Genomic DNA, 6826 nt, shown 5'->3' on the forward strand with positions numbered 1-6826 from the left:
GGCTGTATTGATTGCAAATACAAAAATAAGACGAGTAAAGAAAATGCGGTACTTATTAAAATAATCACCCTTTACTTAAATATAACCTCTGTTAACAGGTTAATATAACATTTCCCATTCTATGACTAATAAAATAATCGCAATTTACTCTGTATAACTGAACATGGCTTTCCTCGGAGTAGCTGTGTGCTCTAAATCTTCTTCTTGTTTGACAGGTGTCAGGGTTAAGGCGCAATACTGCCACCTGGAGGTCAACCAAGTACTGGCGCTGGAGTATTTACATGTGGTGTTATCATAAGAGTCCTGTTCATTTTAAATATTGTGCTTATTGCCAATACCGGTATATCGTCACACACTAAATTAACACAATATCGATAATTGTTGCTTTGACTATCACGGTCAATACTGGTATATCGTGACACCTCTACTCTGCACTGAGGACACTTCATACACAACAACCTACAGAGGGGTCCATCATAATTCGAAAAAAGACACAGATGATAATAAAAAAATCTTTGAAATTAAAATGAATAACTGTAAGACAGAAGCAGCATACTGTGAACGTACCTCACTTCAATCTGTAACGGTCTGTATGTATATTATTTTCTAAACTTTAAATGTAGTGAAGTTTTTGTTCAAGCAGATTTTGTTGCTTGTGGAAACCTCACACGAGCCTGAAAGATACTTACAATCTTATTTGCACTCTTGAAGACTGTTCACCAAAGACTAAATTTCAGTCTGGCAGAATTTTCTGCACACTTCACCAAAATTAAAATGAACATTGTGAATGTAAGAGCCTCACACTACATTTTTTTGGTTGAATTGTATTTCAGGGCAGTTCATGAAGGCAGATAACCTGGACAGAAGTCAGTTCCAGATCCAGCCTCCACACCAGACTTCTCACTCACAAGGATTGCTGTCTACTAGATATTATGTGTACTCTTCAGACTTAGGTGCATGCAGATATTATTCAGGGACATGAACACTTGAATATTGCAAAAATAGAGAAAGTACCTTATTTAAGAATTTTATGTTAATTGCGTAAACATATATATATTTATATATATATATATATATATATATATATATATATATATATATACACAGGTGCATCTCAATAAATTAGAATGTCGTGAAAAAGTAAATGAAACTTTCATATATTTTAGATTCATTGCATGTAAAGTAAAACATTTCAAAAGTTTTTTTGTTTTAATTTTGATGATTAGAGCTTACAGCTCATGAAAGTCAAAAATCAGTATCTAAAAATATTAGAATATTTACATTTGAGTTTAAATTAATAACCATCCCTACAGTATAAATTCCGGGTATCTCTTGTTCTTTGAAACCACAATAATGGAGAAGACTGCTGACTTGGCAATGATCCAGAAGACGAACATTGACGCCCTCCACAAAGAGGGTAAGTCACAGAGGGTCATTACTGAAAGGTGTGGCTGTTTACCAGAGGTGGGTAGTAACGAGTTACATTTACTTCGTTACATTTACTTGAGTAAATTTTTTGGGTAACTAATACTTTTAGAGTATATTTAAAAAATGGGTACTTTTACTCTTACTCAAGTACATTTTTAGTGAAAAAACGGTACTTTTACTTCGTTACTGTGGGCGACGCTCCTCTCGTTACTTTATCTTAATGCAGTACAAGTTAAAAATCCTTCAATTTATTCCAAGCGCGCCGTCTACTTTTTTTCTGGGCAATGAGCGATGCCCGTTCGCGAATGATTCATTCTTTTGAGTCAATTCTGTTCGATGGCTTGATCAAACCAGTTGGCAGACCAGTGAATCGGTTCGCGAATCAGTTTGAATGATTCGTTCAGTTCCCTGCCGCGCGCGCTGAGTCATCTGAAGCGGTTCTCACTCAGAGTTGTAGAAGAGCGTTGAAGACGTGGCTTTGGATTAACAGTCAGTTGAAAGCAAAGGCTATGGTTTGCTAGCTATGAACAGAGGTGGACAGTAACGAAGTAAATTTACTTGAGTATTGTACTTAAGTACACTTTTTGAGTATCTGTACTTTACTCGAGTATTATTTTTTCTGGAAACTTGCGACTTTAACTTCACTACATTTGAAAGACAAATATCGTACTTTTTACTCAACTACATTTATATCAAGGTCCCCAAGTAGAAAGTCGTTATATGTAGCAGTTTTTACAATGAGTGCATTTTCAGATTCACTTAACTCTTTTTTTTTTTCTGCGAAAATCCGGCCTGCGATCTGCCAGGACCTTCCTGTGTTGCCAAGTCTTACATTATTTCTAAGCTTGCAGTTTTCCGCCTAGCTTTGTATGGACATTTGGCTGATACTTGTTACGCAAATCTGGCAACCTCGGGATCTTCCCCACTAAACTAATGTAAACGTCCGCGCTACTGCACAGCTAAAAGTGCTCTAAAAAGGCATGTGTTAACTCATTAAAGCCCTTTGGAAAATTAACCATGTTTTTACTATAGTAACCATAACTATGGTATTTGCAGTAAAATCACAGTATCCACAAATTTACTATTATCTCACTATAGTAACCTATAGTTTGTTTTCTTTTCAATGTTTGCTTTGTTTGTCTAAGATGAACCATATCATAGACTTTAATATCTCTTTGAAAAAGAACTTTGTAACTTTTAAACAAGTATTATAATGAGTTCAATGTAGCTGTAGGAGTGTTAGATAAAAATAAAGATGATTATCTTCATTCAGTTGTTCCATTTTAATATGTGTTGTAACATAAACACTCTTAATTCCAAAGATAATACAAGCTAATCAGTGTATTCAGTAGGTTGCATTAGTAGCATAAGGTATTGTAAATATACAACAATGCGACAATAAAAAAATGCATTTACTTTTCACTTTTGATACTTAATTACTTTTAAAAACATGTACTTCCGTACTTTCACTTAAGTAGAAATCTGTCTTTACAACTTTCACTTGTAGTGGAGTAGTATTTGACCAGTGGTATCTGTACTTTCACTCAAGTAAGGAAGTTGTGTACTTTGTCCGCCTCTGGCTATGAAGACCTTTATTAGATGAACACCGCGTGTGCTGTCGGTTCCACAGGTATAGATTCGATTACAGTACACGATACCACTATGACATTGTCAGTTTGTTGTACATGTACCTTAACATTAAATACAATGTATAATTTATTCATTAAATAAGCAGAGTCACAGAGTATGAAATAAACCCCCGATAACCCGCGTTAGTTCCAGGAGGAATGCCTTGCCTGGAGACAATTAATATTGATATTTTCACAATATTTACACTTTCAGAAATAAAGGCTACATTTGTTTACATTTTGCAGAACAGACGGAAGAAGATCCGTCAATGTGCATTTGTTTCGTTATGTTCAGATGTTCTGTAGCGGTCATGTGAGGAGTTTTCACTCTTCTCCGTGTCAGAGGTTATATACATATATACATTTATTATACATAATTAATATACTTTAAAACAATTTTATTTAATTCAGTGATGCAAATCTGAATTTTTATCAGCTGTTACTCCAGTTTTCAGAGTCATATGATCCTTCAGAAATCATTCAAATGTATTGATTTATTGCCAGTGTTGTTGAAAAAAACAAAAACAAAATATAGCTGCAAGCAGCGATGGCGGGCCCAAGCCGTGTGCAAACGCCACCCCGGTGGCATCAGCAAAACTGTGCCCAGCGGGCACATGCATTACAGTAACCTTCTGGCAGTCTGGTTTTGATGGATACAGCAATGAAAGGGTTAATCAAAATGATCAAGACATTGAGACACACACACACACAAACACACACACACATACAAAAACCCATACACACAACAATATATACAATTTTGGTAACACTTTCAATAAGGTTTCAGTTATTAATATTAACTATATTAATTAATTATATATATACATTTATTTAATTTATTTAAATATATATATATATATATATATATATTTATGTTTATTTACACACACACACACACACATATATATATATATATATATATATATATATATATATATATATGTTTATTTACACACACATATATATATATATATATATATATATATATTTACATTTATGAATATATATTTATATATTTACATTTATGTGTGTGTGTGTGTGTGTATGTGTATATATATATATATGTAAAAGAATACTGACAGTACAGAACATTTCAGCTGATTCTATGCATTATTTTTCATTCTGATACACAGACAGGCAGATCTGGCAGCTCAGACAAGTCATGAAAATTAAGGTCATGCCTCCATCTGGTGGTCATCGTTGGTATTACACTCTTGGTATTAACTAACATTAAATAAGGTTAATAAATTATTTTAAAATATATTGTTCCTTTTTAGTTCATGTTAATTAATGTAATAACTTATGTTAACCAGAGACCTTAATGCAAATTGTTACCAATACTTTTTATATTCTATAACTATTAAAAATTTTTAAAAATAAGTAAATAAAAATAAAAAATACATACATATATGTGTATATATATATATATATATATATATATATAAATACATACATATATATGTATATGTGTGTGTGTGTGTGTGTGTAAAAGAATACTTGCACTACAGAACCTTTCAGCTGATTCTATGCATTATTTTTCATTCTGATACAGAGACAGGCACCTCATGAAAAATAAGGTCATGCCTCCATCTGGTGGTCATCCTTGGTATTACACTCTTCACCTTTATGTTAACCAAAGAGACATTAATGTAAACTGTTACCAATACTTTTTATATTCTATAACTATTTAAAAAAGTATCTAATAATACATATATATATATATAGATAATTATATATATATATATTTATATATATATATGTGTGTGTGTGTGTGTGTGTGTGTGTGTGTGTGTGTGTGTTGTGTGTATATGTAAAAGAATATTGACAGTACAGAACGTTTCAGCTGATTCTATGCATTATTTTTCATTCTGATAGAAAGACAGGCAGAACTTCCAGCTCAGACAACTCATGAAAAATAAGGTCATGCCTCCATCTGGTGGTCATCCTTGATATTACACTCTTCACCTTTAAACCAATTTCAGTTATAGTTTTAATTGTTTTGTGGCCCTGAGCATGATACATTTTTGAAACTAAGCATGTTTCCTCAGAATGACTTGTTATATTTATGTAAAAAAGTTTTGAAGTGTTTGGAATCTGCACTTTAAAGATATAAGAAAATTACTGCTATTTTTTTTACTGTTACTTTAATAAATCACCATTACCACACCGTTCGAGATATCCTAAATCCGTCCGCAATTTAAAATCTTCAGTATATTGGCATCATGTTGACAAAGTTTGGTGTGAACTACTTGTTTCTGCTTGGAGGAGTATGAAATCATTTACGGCCTGTTTTCTCAAAAAACAAACATTCATGCCTCCATTTGGTGGTCATCCTTGATATTACACTCTTCACCTTTAAACCAATTTCAGTTATAGTTTTAATTGTTTTGTGGCCCCTGAGCATGATACATTTTTGAAACTAAGCATGTTTCCTCAGAATGATTTGTTATATTTATGTAAAATGTTTTGAAGTGTTTGGAAAGTGCACTTTAAAGATATAAGAAAACTACTGCTATTTTTTTTACTGTTACTTTAATAAATCACCATTGCCACACCGTTCGAGATATCCTAAATCCGTCCGCAATTTAAAATCTTCAGTATATTGGCATCATGTTGACAAAGTTTGGTGTGAACTACTTGTTTCTGCTAGGAGGAGTATGCATTTATTTACGGCCTGTTTTCTCAAAAAACAAATATTAAAATAAAAATAGCCGACTTCCTGTAGGTCGTAGCTAATGACTGTAAATTAGAAAGTTGTCCGGCATAATAAGAACAATTTATGTACTGAGTTTGGTGTCTGTAGCTAAAACTAACCCCCCCACTTTTGACAAAAGGTGGCGCTATAGAGTGCCTCTTCCATGCCCATTTATGAGCTTTTTCCGGTGTCTAACTATCATTAATACGGATATGTGTATTGAGTTTCATGGAATTCTAAGCAAGTTATCTGCCTCAAAATCAACTTCAAAATCAACAAAAAAAAACGTTCAACTTTGACATATTACTATGGCAACAATATTTTAGATATCAATATTCCCTTCACAGTTTTACATCGGCCGTGTTTTGTCATTATTCTGATGAAGTTTGAAGCAAATCGGGTAAAAATAAAATGCTGAATTCAAAGCATTTTGAAATTGACACATTTCCTGCTGCCAGTTGGTGGCGCTATAACTTTTACTCATAATAGTCACATCTATTCGATCGGCATCATACAACGAACAAACCCCTGATGTTTGATCAAAAACAGACAATGTATGTGGATGTTATTAGACATATCGTTTCTCTCATTTTTCGCCATAATTCATCACCTCGCCACGGGCAAACCGTTCGAGATATCAAAAATCCCTCCGCAATTTAGCATCCCCAATGTCTTGAGATCATGTTCAACGAATTTGGTGGCAATCGTATGGAAGTCCTCAGAGGAGTATATCAAATTCCAGAGCGTGCGCTTTTCAAACAGCCCTATATAGCCGACTTCCTGTTGGGCGGAGCCTATGACATAGAGAGTGAAAATTGTTTGGCTCAATGAGCTCTATATGTGTACCGAGTTTCATATGAATACGTGCAAGTATGTGTGAGCTACATATCAAGTTTTCAGACTGTGTTCCAGGGGGTGACGTAGAGCCCCTGTGCCACACCCGGGTCCCAGCCTCTGCGGCGTCCTAATGACCACAGATTCCAACGTGTGTGCAAATTTTCAAGAGTTTTTGAGCACGTTAAGGCCCCCAAAAAGCCCCGGATAGTCGAAAAAAAAAAAAAAAAAAAAAAGAATC

Source organism: Onychostoma macrolepis, chromosome 05 (genome assembly GCF_012432095.1).
Source record: "Onychostoma macrolepis isolate SWU-2019 chromosome 05, ASM1243209v1, whole genome shotgun sequence".
In the NCBI taxonomy this organism is placed as follows: Eukaryota; Metazoa; Chordata; class Actinopteri; order Cypriniformes; family Cyprinidae; genus Onychostoma; species Onychostoma macrolepis.